Source organism: Kryptolebias marmoratus, linkage group LG19 (assembly GCF_001649575.2).
Source record: "Kryptolebias marmoratus isolate JLee-2015 linkage group LG19, ASM164957v2, whole genome shotgun sequence".
Classification (NCBI taxonomy): Eukaryota; Metazoa; Chordata; class Actinopteri; order Cyprinodontiformes; family Rivulidae; genus Kryptolebias; species Kryptolebias marmoratus.
This window is the reverse complement of record NC_051448.1, coordinates 16,129,588-16,147,699: the sequence shown is the minus strand read 5'-3', so window position 1 is coordinate 16,147,699 and position 18,112 is coordinate 16,129,588. Positions and strand designations below refer to the sequence as shown.

The 18,112-nt window shown below is 42.8% G+C and overlaps 1 protein-coding gene across 3 annotated transcripts in view; it reads right to left on the bottom strand.

Annotated features, from left to right (window-relative positions):
- LOC108231789 (kelch-like protein 29) overlaps positions 1-15,838 on the bottom strand; it is a 267,051-nt gene extending 251,213 nt beyond the window's left edge. For 2 of the 3 annotated variants that reach the window (XM_017409072.3, XM_017409074.3), the window contains exons 1-2: positions 15,520-15,838; positions 64-137 (exon numbers count right to left, since the gene is read on the bottom strand). The gene's annotated coding sequence lies outside the window, so the exon portion shown is untranslated. The remainder of the gene's footprint in view (positions 1-63; positions 138-15,519) is intronic. The other variant, XM_017409073.3, reaches the window with a different exon arrangement.
- Positions 15,839-18,112: the final 2,274 nt, after the last annotated feature.

The following is an 18,112-nucleotide window of genomic DNA, read 5'->3' as shown; positions in this document are numbered from 1 at the left end:
AAAAAAAAAAAAAAAAAAAGGATGTTTATTGGGATAGAAGATAATGAGCTTTTCGTGTCTTACCTTACCTTCGGTCTCCGGTGGACGGGGATGCTCATCACAGACAAATTGGACCTTTGGAGTATTGCCGCCGACACCTGCAGAAACAAGAAGAGTTGGGTAAAAAAAAATTAAAAAATAACAATGTTGAGGCTCCTAAACAGACAATTAAAAGGAGTGAAAACCGCTGCCACAAATGTTTCTGTTTACACCATCTGTTAATTACGAAGAATCGGGCAACCCTTTATTGGAGACTCGTTCGAGAGGGGAACGGTCTGCATCAGGAGATTTATTAGCGTCATCTTTGGCGTGGAGAACAGATGAACGGCTACACAGAGGCGTCGTAAGCAAAAAAAAAAAAAAAAAAAACTATCAATAACTCTCCCCCAACTGTCCTGAGAGATTATTAGAGGTCAGAGACGGATAATTTGGCAGTGAAATAGGAGCAAACTGTCAGCATATGGCTAGAAAGGCTCTGCAGGATTGGAAGCAAATGAATGCCTTAGTGATAATTTGAAAAATTAGCATCGGTTTCACACCAAACCACAGACGACTTTTCCTTTTTTCTTTGTGTGTATGTAAGATGACGACACAGAGGACAGTTCACATGAGAAGAGACGCTTCAAAGAGGCTCATTGTGGAACAACACAATGCTGGATTCGGCAAAAAAAGGAAAAAAAAGAAAACAGCCATCATCTGACTCCCGGTGGCAGCCGTTGGAAGTCACCACATCTTGTTTTTTTTTTTTTTTTTATTTTGTTGATCAGCTTCTATTTTGGAAATACGACTTGATCACAAGAAGTGAAAAAAACTTCATTCAGTGCAGAAAGCAGAAGTACTAAACATTTAAATAAAAGAAAAAATCCAAACTATGAATATCTGTGCCTCTGTGCCGTTTTCTTTCATTGAAGTTGACCTGAAAAAAATTAAAAAAAAAAAAAAAAAACCACACACACTGAGCTGGAGCTTACGATCCAAAATAAATCTGTAAAAACATCAAATTTTTGTGGCTTTTCTCGCAATAAAAGAGCAAGGGTGTTTATGTCTCGACTTTACAAGCACACACACAGAGACAAAAAAAAAAAGAAAGAGCAGACATCGATCACAGCTGAATCCATGAGGACGTGAAGCAGCCATGCTGGACTTTTTTAGCTGTAAATTCTGATTTTAAGAGTAAAACAAACACTTTTTTTCAGCTCAAACTAGGATTTCTATAGTTGCTTTGAACCTAAGTGACATGCGGGTGTCATTTAAGCACATTAAAAGAGCTGAATAATCCCCCTTTTTTTTCAAAGTGGGGTTCTGCAGAAAGGTTAGGAATAATTACGACCTCAGTTTCCTGCCTGAAGGGCCCCAGGCTGAAGTGGAACTGCTACAGCTAGCTGTGGCCATTTGTGCTTACAACCAACCATGTTATTTTGTGTAAATAACTGTGCAATGTGAAAGTGACATCTATAAAAAAAGTTTATAAAGCAGCATTCACTTTGGTCTAGTCTTCGCTCGGACTAGCCGTTAGCTTGACTGACATGCTAACGGCTAGTTAGCATGTCACTAACTAGCTAACTAGCTAACGGCTAGTTAGCATGTCAGTAAATAACGGTGTAACATAAAAGGGACATCTATAAAAAGGTTTATAAAGCAGCGTTTGCGTAAACCGCTACAAAATTTGAGGAACAGGAGTCGTTTTAGGACATCACTTTGGTCTAGCCTTTGCTAGGACTAGCCGTTAGCGTGACTGACATGCTAATGGCTAGTCCTAGCGAAGGCTTAGGGTTATCGTAAACTTTCCCTAAAACGAGGAGCTATTTAGAACAAGTAAGATATTAAATTGCTGGTGTAGCTAGGTGAGCAAAGTTGAAAGAATAAAACAAAGTCGAGGAAGTTGCCCCCCCACCACCACCACCTTAAAGCGGCGCAGGCAAACCCTGGAGTTTTTCTGAGCTGGCGCTGACAGGCTGCGGTTACGCCGGGCAGCTCATAATCACAGCGTTTGTGTCTGAGCTGGTGTATGATGTGCAGGTACATTTCTCTCCTTCCTTAGTCTTACCCCTGAAGGCACACTGCCAACATGTATTTTTGAAAAATGGAGGATGGAGGGGGGGATTTAAAAACTTGACACATTTGTGCTCCTTCAAGATAGCCCACCGATGACATGGGCCGCCATGAGGATGGGCTGCAGAGTAAAACCAGATGTCTGAGCCAAATAAGACAGAAAAAAAAGCCTTTTCAAGAAGTGAAATGTCACCGAATGCTTATTCATTGTGGAGTTTTTTTTCACCCCTTTTTCTCTTTCTGCTTTCAAGTTACATAAATCACATCAGACTTAACAGTCTGTAGAAGATGATTTTATTCTTTCGAAGTGAAAAACGGATTCTTTATATCTTGGGGAGGGAGAGTTAAAAACAAAAGAAGGAAAAAAAAAAGTGTGACTTCAATTGTGATGATTGTGCAAGAATGGAAACGGCTACCTTGCCAAAATCTTCTGGAGAGGATGATAAAAGACAGTAGCTCGCTTGTATAAACACCAGTTCATTCCACTTTCAGTTTACGGAGCTCAAATATGTCCGCTGCTGCGTGGAGTACAAGCCACAAAAAAATAAAAAATAAAAAGTTCTGACATATGGCTGTTTATGTAACAGAGCTAAAATAATCCTAAGTGAAAGCTCATTAAAGTCGGAACATTTCAAACTCGGAATAAATTAGAAATATTTTTCAGAAACTAAACATGAAAACCTTGCATTTAGCTGCCACCTCTGGTTTCTCCGATTCATCAGCTACTTTTCAGAAAGTTCCGGCGCTCATAATTTCACATTTTAAAATCTACATATTCTGGAAAGTTGTGACACAGAAATCAGAACATTTCTTGACAAAGAGTAAAACCCTGCAGAGAAAATGTTTACAGTCTCATAAAAACTAAAGATGTTTTTTTTTTTTTTTTCCCCATTAACTCCACACAAAGAAAGATCATTACCCAACTCACTGACTTCTCCCTATAGATTTATATTTTGCTTCCTCTAATTATCCGTTTGCGTTTTAGCAACAAAAGACGAGCGCGTTCCGTCAAAATCTCCAATGAAGAGCTGCGAAATTAGGTTAAGAGTCGCAGAAAGGGAAAAGAAAACACGATTAAATCTCCTTTCAATAACCGGATAAAGGTGCGGCGAATTCAGGTTTTGCTGAAGCCTTTCACACGTTGTCTCTTCTGGATTTGTTTCGAACGAGAAGCTTCTTCCTCTTTAATCAGGTTTATCAAGGATGCACAGAAAGAGCGAAAGAAAGAAAGATAGAAAAAAATAAAAAAAAGTTCTTTCTTGCCAATTATTGCAAACATGTCAAAATGAAGCCCGGCTACAAATCATCTATGTAATTATCAATTGATTGAAGCAGCTATCTAACTGTGAAAAACACTTGGAGGCATAATACATCAATTTTAATGGCATTTCTTAATCAGAACGCTCAGCAATCAGCAGAGACCAATTAGGCCTAAGAGATAGAGACTCACCATTAATAATCAAACTTGGCTGCCATCACATTGGCTCCATTCTTTTTTTTAAAAAAAAAAAAGGTTGCTGGAGTTATTTTCAAGTGGACTGTTTGGTTTTTAAGTCTGAGTGTGATTCTAGACTCCCCAAAACAAGGTGAAGGAATGCTCAGAAAAACAGCTTGGGTGACTGGGTTTCAAAGTCAAATAATCACCGGCTGGAATAACTACAGGTTGTAACTTTTGTTGTTGTTGTTGTTTACGTAAAAATCAAAAGACTTCATTTCGAAGGGCAATTTATTTTAGGCTCAGAGGAGTGAGGCAGATAGGCCTACAGTGCTTCAAACATGCTGAGCGGAGAATGTGGGCCTCCTTAAGGCGCTCAGCAATGACAAGCCATATCTTTACAATGCCGCCTTCAGCTGCCACCTTATTAACATTACGGTCAGTTTTATTGTGTTGAAAGCCTGTCTGTCTTTAAATACAAAACAAAACAAAAGAGAAGAGTCAAACCTGCAAGACATAAAAAGTATGAGCTTGGACGGAGACCAGGCAGAAACATCGTCCTTCATGTCTTTCCAGGCAGGAGTTTACGTCCCTTTGGTTTTTATTGTTGCTCTTCTTGGCTACAGACATGACTGGCAACCCATCCAAGTCCACTCCAATGAACCATACAGATGTAAGGAAAATTTGCATTTAAACAGAAGAGTTTTTTTATGAAAAAAAAAAAAAAGACTGATGCCGTTTTAAGACTTAGTGTACAAATGGTAAAGTTGGCGCGATTGTTCGTCATAAAACTACGATGATCAACAACGTCAATATTTTTAGTTGACATTTTTCAACTCGACTGAAACTAGAAGCACTCAGAGAGCGCAAACCTCTGCCAAGGCCACAGCGTGATTGAAAAACATGGTGCCATCCGGATCAGCTCCAAAATGTAATCCACTGTTTTTTGGGACGACCCCAACAATTCCTAAAAATTTCATCTAAATCTGTTCTATTACTTTTTAACCTGACCTTTGCGAACAGACAGACAGACAAACCAACAGAGATACAACCAGAAACACAACTTCCTTGGCTGAGGAAACAACAGGGTCACATGTAGTAGCAGAGACAATTTTAACAAAGGGGTTACCTTGAAACCAACAGTGATCCCTTGACCCTTGAGCTGAACCTTCCTGTTATACAGCTGCAGAGTAAGAACACAAGCTGATCTGTGATCTTGACCTTTGACCGGATCACCACCAAAATTGAAACCACTTGTTCCTTGTACCGTGTTTGACATTTTCTGAATATTTCATAAACATCCATTCATAACTTTTTGAGTTATCTTGTGCACAGAAACCCAACCTCCTCGGCGGAGGTAATGACCGTTTTCTCCACACCGCTGATACACGGCGGCCTGCAGCAGAGAAACACTGGGCCCGTTAAAGCTACAGTTTCTTTAAGCGTCTGCTTCAGTGTCAAACAAGCCGGGCTATAAAAGTTTTCAAAACCCAAAAGGGTCTAAAATGCGGGAGTACTTCGAGCTAGCTGACAATGAAAGAGTGGTTTGTCCACTCAGAAAGGTTTCTTCCTATAGCAGCACAAGAGCAATGCACACAGCCAGGGTTTGTTGATGAGCCAGCAGGAAAATCAAAAGGGCTTTTTTTTTTCTTTTTTTCTTTAAAGCTGCTAAATGGGCTCTATGGAGTTAGGTTGTCTGTCTGCTACAGAATAAATGTAATAAATGAGGAAACCTTTAGACTGGAATCTGGGCCCACGTTCGATAACTGTGTGTTCCCTCGTCAAGCTCCGATTTGCTCACCAGCTTTACTCGGTTTTCCTGTCGTTTTAAGCAATGGGATTTTCTATATAAAAATATGAACATCATAATCTGTTTCCATCCCCATTTTGTCCCGGACACTTCACCTGCCTCGCCTACTGGTGGTGGTCAGAGGGCTGGGTGGTGCCGGTGTGATGGCAGCCTCACTTCTGTCAGCCCGCCCCATGACAGCTGTGGCTATGATGTAGCTTACCACCATCAGTGTGTGAACGTGTGGATGAATGGGTGAATGACTGACTGTAGTGTAAAACGCTTTGGGGACCTTGGACTAGATAAAGCGCTGTACAAGTGCACGCCATTTACCATTCACCATCAAAGCTGACTATTAAAAATGAACTAAAAGCTGATTAATTTAAAATGTCTAATTTACCTGAAATCAAACTTTAATCAATATTTTTAAAAATCATTAGAGGCAGCCCCACTCAGGTTTTATCATTTCAAGTTTAGTTAAAGACCTTTTTCAGTGTGCATTAACAACTAAATGTTACCCTGAAAGGAGGGGGGGAACAAGTCGTTCTCGTTACTGTTTGTTACTTTATGTTGTGCAGTAATTCCTAAATTCAATTAATGATCCCAGTTATTGTGATTCAGGTTTTTAAACAGGAAATTCACTGCCAGCATGAATTAATAAAACCACCAGAGAGCACGCTTCACAGCTTCAGGAAGTTGGGATGGCGCCAACTTTTTATAGGCTCTTGTAGTCCTTGGAAGAATACCACCGAGCTATAAAGGTAAACAGGCTGTAAATACCGCACCATTACAGATACACGTCCCACCTTTAAGCCAACGCGCAATTTATGTCGCCGCTTTGCTCGGAAGCCGCCCCTCAATTGGCAGCGCGTGCTTATCGGACACGGACTGCAAGACACTTTTTGTGTATTTCAATTAATTCTGATGCATTCCCCACATTCACTCCGTACAGGAGCTATATTAATCCGGAGCTTCCAGCTGTAAACCCGGATGAGACCCGGAGGTGCGTCGGCAAACAGAATCTGATGAGTTCACGTGGTTTCGCATAAAAGGTCGCAGTGATTTTTTGGAAAACTACCAAGAAAGCCTGCTTGATGGCAAATACTGTCACATTATCCAATATTAGATGTTGTTTTCTTCTGGATACAGAGACAACTGGAAAAACAAAACACTCAACGGCGCGCCAGCACTTCCTCGACATTTGTGGTGGCACCACTGCGATAACAGCAGCCCAGATCTAATAGTTTTAATGTAGTTTCACACGGTTCTGAGACGAAAGGTGCGAAAAATGAGTTCAAGTGTTTCTGGTGAGCAATTAAATTTGTTTTCCTCTTAAAGTGTGGTTTGCCTGAAGCAGACAGACCTGATCCAAGTCTGATATATAACCTCAAAAGCCCCCTTCTAACTAGTTTTAGCTCCCCTTCTCCACAAGGCAGAGTCATTTATTGTATTTCTAATAGTTTTTATATTCTGCATCCTTCCCCCTAAAATAATAACTTGTTATATTCGGCATTTTAACTGCTCAGTCATACAGGCTTTATGTTACAAATGATGTTGATTCTAAGGAAAAGCTAATAAAGAGCACCTTGTTAAAGTGACAAAAGTTCGTAAAAAAAAAAGAGAGAGGGATGCTGGGGGGGGAGAGCTGTGGCTGTCGGGCAGTCGCAGAGCAGAAATTATCCTGTATCCGAGGAGTAATGGGGCCTGCACATACAACAGAAACAGCTGCAGTTTTGTTGTTGTGATGGGCTACAAGATGAAAACGATTTTCCATGTTTACCTCCTTCTCTAAACCCCCCTCCTGCACACACACACACGGGGCTAACAGGCTTAACCTTCTCCCCCCCTCCTCGGGCCCAGATGTAGCCTTCTGGTCTGGGGGCCCAACTCTAAATCCATACCTACTGTGCACAAAATATATCTGAGGATTCACGTTTTGCTAATTAATGGCTGAACTTTGTCTTATTGTTTTGATTTTTTTTTTTTTTTTTTTTTTTAAATAAACATGATTTAAGCTCCAGGTCATTTAAAAAAATAAAAAAATTGGGTTCTTAGCTGAGTTTATGAATTTTGGCTGCAGAGCTTGGTGACAGCCATCAACCATTAAACAAATAAATAATTAAATTAAATAAAATCAAGATGGAAGTTGAAGCCAGAGGGCGATCAGAGCCCCCATAGGCTGGTCTTAGTACAAGTTTTAGGTCCTGCCCCCCCACCACCACCAACCGGACACTGCTCTACTAAAAAATACAAAAATATACCATCCATCCATCCATTCATTCATCTAATATCTGCCACTTGCTCCAGAGAAAGCAGCTTGAACAGGGAAGCCCAGACATCTCTCTCCACGGTAACCTCTTCCAGCTCTTCTGAGAGGATTCCAAGATGTTCCCAGGCCAGCTGAGAGACATAATCTCTCCAGCGTGTCCTGGGTCTTCCCCAGGGTCTGCTCCCAGTTGGACATGCCTGGAATACCTCCCTTAAGGAGGGGTCCAGGATGGCCATACCACCTCAACTGGCTCCTCTCAATGTGAAGGAGCGGTGGCTCTACTCAGAGTTCCTCCTGGATAACTGAATTCTCACCCTGTCCCTAAGGGAGAGCCCGCTTGTACCCGCCATCTCATTCTTCCAATCGCTACCCAAAGTTCATAGGTGAGGGTAAGAGCGTAGACCGACTGGTAAACAGAGAGTCTTGCCTTGCATCTCAGCTCCATCTTCATCACAACGGACCGTAGCACAGTACACAATACTGCGGAAGACACACAAATCCATCTGTCGATCTCACGGGTATATATTTAAATAAAAAAAATAGAAAAACCTCCAGTATTTTTATTCATTTACTTATTTTAAGCTGCTGACTCCTGAGTCATGTAGTTCTTACCTTGCTGCTGTATGCTCAAATATTATTTAGCTGATTAGCCATTTCATGTTTAAAGCAAAGGTCTCTCTCTGATTTCAATACAACATGGCAGCTCCTGTAAACTGGGTCCTGCTCATTTACAGAATGCATGGACGCAACGTCTAATATTCCTAATATACAGTCGATGATGACGGCGGGTTTGCCCCAGGCCTAATGAGTTTCATCATCAGTGGGTTAGCTTTGCTCCGTTTCCTGAAAGGCCTTTTTGAAAGCATTATACGTAGAAAAGGTGAGAACAACACTTCAACATGGGCTCTCCTCAAACAGCACATATACAATCCGCGTTTCTTACACACAAAAGGAATTTAAAAAGCTACATTGAAATTTGTTTCATTATTCATAGGGCGAAGGTTCAATGAGGAACCTTAAATACCTGCTAAATATATGTAAATTTCAGTCAGTTAAAAAGTTTTAATTGTCAACACAGATGATCAACTGTAATTTAACAGGTAAATCTTATCTAAATATATTGTTCCAGAATTGAAGAGCAGCTTTAAAAAACGACAAACTAATGGTAAAAGTGATCTACCAACTCAAGTCTCCGTGGATTCAAAGCTTACTGCATTTCGAGGCCATTTGGTTCTTTCAACAGAGAAACTGTAAGCTTTTTAGAAATGTGATACCAGCTCGACCAGCCCTTCGGTGGCTGTGTTCAAGAGGGCAGCAGAAGAGGCCGCTTTTTCATAGTTCACCGATTTCTAAAGAGCTCGGGAAGCACAGCATTCGGTCACGGCCTACTGCCCCGTGTCTCAGTAAGTATATTAGGCTTCGCAACAACCACCGGTGCTAAATATTAACAGGACATCGAAGCAAAGATCTCACTGCCACCGGGCTCCAACGGAGGGGGGTTTAAGGTTGGGAAACGGAGGCCTGACGAGTCGAACAACAAAGACTACATTCGCTCGTGAAGTTCTTGCGCCGTGTCCGCGTTTTGTTGGTCTCGCAGCAGCGTTCCACGGCGGTTACGGGGATATTCAGTTGTAGGGCGGAGAGAAAAGCGTCGCCACTAGTTCGCCACAGTTGCATCTCGTTGAAAAACTTCACCACAGAAATAGAAACTGCAAACTATTCAGCATCACTTCTATTTTTTGTTATAAACAGGTGTTACTTTAAAAACACCTGATCACAAAAGAAAAGCTGCGATAGCCTCAATGTGCCTTGTCTCGAAAGAAAATTAGATCACAGCTTCTCCTTCCTTTTCACAGAAAAACTCATTTATTATTTTGATAATAAAGATGCGCACAATCGGATCCAAAACTCTCAGTTCGTAGAAAGCCTGTTTGCTTAGACACAATGACGCACGAGACATCCTGAAATCTGTCATGGCTCCTCGCTCAATGAATCTTTTTTTTTTTTTTTTAAATGAATGGCTCTGGCTCTTATGTTCCCATGCCACTGTCAAAAAACAATTAACTAACTGCTGGCTCCTGTGGCAGGTCTGGATGCTGCTCCCGTTTTTCAGCAGATGCAGTTAATCAAAGTTTGGTTCTGCTGTCGAACAAGGCGCGTCTCTCGCCACTTCGGCGTGGAAACAGAACGCGCCATCTTGGTAAGCAGCTTGCCCTCAGCCGGCACCGAGCACCCCTTCGTCTTCCAGCGGGAGCCTAATTTGCCATGGAGGGAATTCAAATGGCACTTGAGCTGAAACAATACCAGACATGAGCAGGAAGAATAAAAAAATAAATAAAAAGATATATGCCAAAGAAAAGGGGGAAAGAGGGGGGCTAAGATTACAAACAAGAACACTTCTTCAAAATTTTGCTTCAAAATGCAATAATTATGTAATTCATATGATTTATTTTAAAAAGAAACATACTTTCTGACTGAAAACAAAAGGTCTGTTGGTAATCTTAGGTAAGTTGTAATGACTAACAACAATTATGAAACTTTCTGCTAATGTTTCTCCCAAGTTCTTCAGATTTTGGTTGCGTAATACGGTCTTTTCTCCCTACCTGAGGAAAGCTGGCTGCACACTTTCCAATTCTCTTTGCAGGTTCATGCAAACATGGAGACCCTTCATCGAACAGCGGAACGAAATGCACCAGTCGATCGGTTTTCAGCTCAACCGGCTGATCCGACGCTCGTAGCTAAGCAGCTAATTAACTCCAGCAACGGCACGTCTTTGATGTGGAAGTTTGAAGACTCAGAGTTTGCAATTGATGATATCTGAAAAAGGTGTTTAAAAAAGAACAGAACAAAAGCACAAAAGGCTGCTAAGAAATAAAAAAAAAAAAGGACAGTATATCTGCTGCTCAAATACACTGACGGTTGTTTTTATTCAAGTCCCAGCTGCCTCTTAAAACAGGTGACCATAAAAGTCTAGCTTATTTTGGAAGTAGGGCGACTTCAGCAGACAACACGAAGAACAGATTTTTGAAAAGTTGCTCTTTTTCATCCTTTTGAGCTCTCAGCTTCTGTCCTGGAAGACGTTGGATTACAAAACGATGGCGGCCAAAGTCGGACGTATTTGCCAGTGATTGGGAGAAAGCTCCGTAACCTGGAGCCGTGTTGGAGAAAAATATTTCAGCTGCTCACGCACTCGTATTAGATCGATTCTTACTGGTTTTATTTTGCTTATGTGGTCTGATGGCAGTTTTAAATGTTGGCCTGTATCTTTGTAACCCTGAGCCATCTTGACCAGGTCGTCCCTTGGGGACGACCTGATTCAATAAAGAGTTAAAATGTAAACTTTTTACAATGAACAGAAGGTCAAATTTGCAGTTAAAATAGAAATAAGAATATATATCTTTTGTATCTTTAAACTATAGTTCTTAGAGACAAATCTGGTTTACATAAATGAGTACGAGCAGGTCAGAGCTGGACAAAAATTGGAAATCAGAATCGGCCAATAAAACAATGACCGGTGCATCTCTGATATCAGGATGTAAACAACCTCACCGTTAAATATTTTGTTAAACCTCTTCTAAGCTCTGTGACCTTTATTTTTAGTGTTTTTTTCCCCCATTTTAGTTTTTTGACAGAGAAAAAGATTTATTTTCTAACTCTTTTTGTTGAAAAAGCCCTTGTATTTCGAGCTGAATCGCTTCAGGCCCTTCAGACTTTTTACAGCTTGGCATAAACCTGTAATTCCTTAATTTTTACCCCTGTGGATCAGCAGGTTGTTCTGTGCTGGGTTATTTTTTGTTTTGTCTTGTTTATTTTCCCCCTTCGCCGTGCCCCATATATTTCTTTCGGTCCCCATTGTGCTTGTACCAAAACCTCTTTCAAATAAAATACAGGAAACCGTTTTCTTCGCGTGCAGCACGAAAACGCTGTTTGCTTCAAGTGTGAGAGGCACCGACTCTGTTCCCAAGTTTCATCAGGGAGAAAAAAATAACCATCCTTGATTATGTGAAATTTACACAAACCAAGGGTGAGTTCATGGTCAGTGAATAGACATATAACACTCAAGTGTAACCTGTATTTTCTTGAAAGAAAATGAGATTATTCATTAGATTAGTCACTTTAACGTAATTGAGTGTGGAACTACTACAGCCCCGCATTAATTCTCCTGCTTCTGAAAGCACACTAAAGAGACAGTAGGAGTGGGAATCTTTAGGCGCCTTACGATTCGATTCAACTACGATTAGAAAACTATCACTGATGTACGCATAATCGCACGTCGGACCAAAGCCCGAGCACAGAATCTGCCAGACGTTTTGCTCCACACTGCCGTGCAAAACAGTTTTCGTTCGATCAAGATTACAGGAACCAAATGAACCAAAATGGAGTCGAAATGCTGACGTAGGAGTCTGTGGCAATGGATGCTAGAGCTGCCTACAATGGGAGCAAAATCAAAGTGCTGGCAACGCTGAAGAAAGTGGGTTAGCATATGGGAACGGCAGCTTCGACACAGGACGATTACGATGAGGTGGCATCTCAGCGAGCTGCTGCTGGAGACTCAAAATTGGGAGAGAAATCGCAGAAAAACAGAGGAATTCTCAGCTGAAGGTTCGCTGAATTCTAAGTGATTGCTACGAGGCAACCAGCGAGCCGGCTAGCCTTCGTTTGTGCACGCCCTGCGTTCATGATTTAATCTGTTGGAGGGCGTTTTGGAAACGGAGATGGGCAGACTCCTGCTTGAACGTCGTTCGCCAGCTAGTCGCCAGCAAATCGTGGTCCGGTGAGATACTGGCTTTAGCAGCGGTGGCGTCGACTGGCAGTGTTGCCATTTCTCTGGGTGGAAACGAAAACTCAGTGCGACTTTTGTGAAGGTTGTTTTTTTTTTTTTTTTTTACCCCAAAGTACTTCCAAACAATGGCTTTCTATGCAGAAGGTGCTACTTGTAGTTCACTTCTGCATGGCTCATGACACTGTCCACATAAAGACGCATCATAAAACAGATGAGACCCCCCCTCACCGCCCAAGCCCCTAAGAGACGACGCAGCCCACTTCCCCTGACCCGCCTTCTGACCCTCACGGTAAGATAAAAATTTCAGGTTTTTTTCCCCTCCTTTAGTTTGCGACACAACTCTATAAGTGGTGCAAATGAACCATTTTCCTCTGCTCCTCCACTTCATTCCCCCCCCCCTTTAAATAAACAGACTACAGCTGGGATCTCACCCTAAATTAGAGCGTGAGATTCACGAGTGTGAAAACAAATCTTTGAACGCTTTTTGTTGTTGTTGTTATTTATTCTCATCACCACGGCAGCCACGAACACTTTCAGTGAAGTGAGCAGTAGTTGAATAAAAATAATATCCATACCCTTTTAATCCAACTGTATATTTGTCTGGATGTGACCACGTGCATGAAGTCGTGATGCTGGATAGAAATCTGTAAACGTCCCTCTTTAAAAATGTGACAAAAACAAAACAAAAATACGAGAGGCACACCTTTTAACCTTGGACAAAAATGGAGTTCATCTCTTACCAAAGGCACTAAAAATCACACAACTGGTCTTCATTTTCATTCTGATCGAGGGCACGTTGGCCTCCTAATACTCGCTGCTGCCACAGACTCGATGTAATTGCCAGCTACCTCCACACGCTCCGTAGTTCGCTTTTGGTTCGCGGCCGCAGATGAAACAGACACATTTTATGTGCATTCTCAAACGGGAGAGACAATGGACGCGGCTCCGCTCTCGCCGCTGCCGGAACAAAGCAGCCGAAAGGTGCCGTTCCGTTTATCTGAGAGCTGTTAAAGAGAAGAAGAAGCCTGTGAGCCTGGCACAGCTGCTTCTTAAAGAAAAAAAGGGATGATAACGTCATCCAAGAACAAAAAATAAACGATAGCACACAGAATTTTCTGTCCACAGGAAGAAAAAAAAACCCACATCAGCCACAACAATAAAACCACCAACGTGTCTCTAAATTTTCAAAACTAAAGACGTTCGCTGCTTCAGTGCTGTACAAGACCAAACACATCCTCTGTGGGGGGAGGACGGCTAGGCTAGAAGAACTAAAGCGCAACAAAGAGCCCGAGCAAGGCTGGCCTCAAAAGCTGATCGAGCTCGGCTGGGGATGCGCTGGAACCGTCCCGGACCCGAAGAGGCCAAACGGCACCAACCCGCGGGACCCCAGCGAACGACGCACAGCCAGCGTCCCCCCCGACCGGGACGCCACAGGACTTCCCAACAGGTCAGAGCCGTTCCGCCTACAGGCTGGAAGACCAACGAGATGAACGGTTTTAATGCCGTGGCTCCCATTACACACACACACACACACACACACACACACACACACCCTTACCTCACCAAATCGTCCTGCTTCTAGGGGAAAAGGAGTGAAAATAATAATAACAATAATCACAATAAACAGCCTTGAGCTACAGCTTTGCAATTTGCTGACCATAACAAGTCTTTTTTTATTATTATTATTTTCCCCTGGCTTTAATCGGATAAATGCCTCTGGGTAATTTCTAAATGAATTCCTCAGGCCAAAGCGGTTCCCCAGGCCAACCTAAACCACAGTTGATAGAGAAGGATTAACCCTGATTGAGTTTATTGCAGAGAGGCAAACTGAAAGGAAAGGGAATATTCCAGCTCTGGAGCCGAGCACACACAAACACACACTACAGAGACGGGTGTTAACACCTCTGTAGTGTGTGTTAACACCTCTCTGTACTGCTGCTCGTGTGATCGTCTGCCTGCCGCCACTGTTTACCTGGAAGGGGGCGCAGGAGACGGTCGGGGCTCACGCACTACATGCAAAAACGCATCGTCTCACTTCACCGAGTGCAAGGAGCTCCCCGCCTGCTCAGGAGAGGACTAGGACTAAAGCCCTTAATCCCCCAAACACACACACACACACACCCTCCCCTGTCTTGATTTGCGATCGCCTGCTAGGTTTTCAAATGTCATCAGTGGGGAAGTGTATCCTTACTCCTGGCCCACTTGCTCAGCACATTAATACACCACCACCACCACCGGGCTCCAGCCATTTAGGAGAAGAAACATGTCTGACCGCTCTGCATCTATTTATACAGAGACAGAGAGAGAGCATAGACAGATCCCAGGACTGAAGAGTGTGTGCCTGGATGTGTGAGTTGACAATAAATCAGAGCTAAATGTGCGCTGGGCATAGACTGTGCAAAGGCTATGGCAGGGATCAGCTGTTTAAATAGCTGGGAATGTAAATAAATAGATACAATATTAATAATAATAAAGAAAAAAGGGTCTGTTTCTTTAAAAGGTCAGGGGTAATTTCTGTAAAAAGATGGATGCATGGTTTTACTTTAACTTTAAAGAAAACAGCACTATGTCCCTGCTTCTCCAGCCAAGGAGAAGTGCTGTGCTGATCTAAAACACACTGGGGGCGAGGGGGGGAGTAGCATTTTAGAGCTCATTTTGTTGACAACAAATTCAAGAGCTGCAGCCAAACAGTTGGCAGGAGCTTTATTTTGGAGCAGGAGTTCACCCGCCATTGAAGGGGTCACGCCATTCAGTTTTAAGCGTTTTCTGTAATAAATGCAGTTCTAATTGTAACAACAAATGACGTGTGTAACCCCCCTTTTTTATTTTGTAGATGTGAAGTTAGGACTTGTCTCTCCCCCTCTCCCCTCTCCGTGCTGTTCGCAGGAGCGCTTGCGCACAGCGCGCCGCGCACTCGCACCGTTTGCTGGAGCTATAGGCTTGGCAGGGAAACTGATGATGATCCTCCTCCTCCCTCCTCCTCCTCCTCCTCCTCATTCATTCACGGCAGGAGGACAAGTGTCCGCGCCGGAGCTCCTCTCCGACGCTTAGCCGCGTGAGGAAAAAAATAATAAAAAAAGAAAGAAAGAAAGAAAAGAGAAAAAGTCAGCGCGGCGGCTGCTGCTGTCACCTCCGCCGGGCTGAGCGCTTACCTCTCCGGGCGGCTCGCTGCTCCTCCTGTCCCCCACCGCCTCCGCCGCCTCCGCCGCCTCCGCCTCCTCCGGCGTTTGTCCTTGTTTTTCCGCTACGGCGCTGGTTATGTCCACAAAGAGCGCAGTTGCATTTTAGAAGGAATAAAAGAAAAGAAAATAAATAAAAAGGCAGCAGTCCTGGCCGTGCGTCGGGTAAGTGTCCGCCTGTCGGGGCTCTCTCGGCTCGGCTCGGGGACCTGGTCTGTGCGCTGCGAGGCGGCGGATCTGAGATGTGAGCGACTGGCTCGGACGGACTGGCACGCCGTGTGGCCACTTTACTCCCGGCGCTGCTCCTCCCCCTTTTACTGTTTTTTTTTTTTTACCCCTCACTGACACAAGCCCTACAGCGCCACCAGCCTGCCGCTCCGCGCAATTACACGCACCTGACTATTGGCACAGAACACACTACCTGGGATCATCAACCAGGAGTTCGCCGACACATTTCTTCAGTTCTTTGGAGAAACACAGATTACGAAATGCTTCACAATTACTTAATCAGGATTCAAATTAAAAGCTTAGCAGTCCTTGAAGAAATGCATACCGCCCACCGCCTTTCACGTCAAGAGTTTCAGACTAGGATCGTCTTGTGATAAGAAATAACAAGTCATTTTGGTCACACTTTGAAAATAACCTTACTCACAATGTGCACTGCTCAGAGTATGTGTTGTGAATGACTCTCAGCTACTACCACGTCAAATTTTAGGTCAATGTCTGTAAATCTGACTGAGTTATAGCCATTTTTGTGTTGGCTGATGTTGATGAGCTGTGGCAGCCATCTTGATATGAACTGACTCGAAACAGTAATCAGTTGTAAATATGCTTTCAGTGATTACTTTGTGGAAGTTTCGTTAAAATCCGTGCAGTGGTTTATGAGATAGTTTCCTAACAAACAGAGAGGGATTACTGCATTGGTTAACTGCTGAAGTTTTAAAGCAAAGCTCTCACGCAATGAGTAGTGAGTGATTCTCAGCTACTGTCACATCAAATTTTAGGTCAATATCTGTAAAACTGACACAGTTATAGTTATTTTTGTGTTTCCCAAGGACAGTTAGTGGCAGGATTTGTGGTTTTTGTTTGCCATTTTGTTTTAGTCCTTCTGTCGTGGTGTTCTTAAGTTCCTGTGTCACATTATTATTTTATTATTATTATTGTGTTCCATCTTTTGAGGTGAGTTTGTCTCGTTTCCCAGTGTCTCCCTGCGTTATCAACCATTTTCCCTCAGTTAACCGTCCTCACCTGCCTCCCGTGTCCATTAGTCTCAGCTGTCTCCACTTGTAATCACTCCTCCCAGCCTGAACCCCTGGTTCGCATCAAGCCTGTCAAACGGAACATATATTTTTTTTAAGTTGCAGTAAATATATACATGAAAGGGAGACATTAGTTAGGGATTTAAGCAATAATAAAGCTAAATTGGAGATAAGCGAACTTCTGCGGAGATCATCAGGGGATGTAGTCTTTAGGAGTATTTTTTTAGGTTTTTAAGAAGAATAGGCATTTTAGAAAGAATATAGTAATATGTATTAATTATCCATACAGCAATCTTAGAAGGTGGCGGTAATGCACCATAAGTTGTTTGCCAACCGCCATGAAAAAAATACAAGAAAAAGAAGAAGAAGCCTGTCAAACTGGTGGTGATCTGCCTGTTTCCCGTGGACCCCTTGTCGTTTAAATGCCCCCCACATCAGCTGTTTTAATTATTTAGCCCCCCGTGTTCCTGTCTGCAGTCTTGGGTCCATCCAGAATCCACTTTCTGACGGATGGCCGTGGCGGCCCATCTCGAATCAAGTCGACTCTGAAAGTGAATCGGCCGTAGGATGTTACTGTCTGTAAGTTTCATTCAGACTGGTCCTGCTGTTCGTGAAGTACCCTGCTGATGGACAGGCCCGTGCCCACGGACGAGGGCAAAAACGTTATCGTCCACCTTCGTCGTTTTGTTTGCTCCCTTCCCAGTCTTGCAGCAGCCAACACGCTGCAGCTTTCCTCCCTACCTGGTGGTTAAACGCTGGTAATTACATTCACTTAACGTCCCAGTTGTAAATCAGTCTCTGATTAGATGGCCAGAACACAAATCAACATGGCTCTCTATGGTGTGATACAAATAGCCTGGAATCAATGTCTGCTTTTTTTTTTTTCTTATTTTATTAAATTTTTTTTGCTTGCCTAACCACTTTTCCACAAGCACAGTTAAGTGATGCGATGTGGTCGTGATGAAAGGCTCGAAAGAAACACTCCTGTACAGTTAGAACCCTGACAGCTGCTGCTTACCGAGGATTAGAGTCGGTTACAGGAAGGGAAAAAAACAAAAAAAACACAGGTGTAAACAATTATTTAATTATACATGAATCCTATTAAGCTGATGCCTTTTTAACATTTAGATAGCTCAACTTTATCTGGGCTGCACTAGATAGTAGAAGTGCAATTAACTCAGACAGGAAGCTTTAATCCGCATGAGGTCAAACCTGCTAAAAACTTGTTGTTTTTGAATAAAGAGGTTCTGCTGCAACACTGAGTTAGCCCTGCTGCCTTTTAGCATAGCTGTGCACTATCAGGGGCT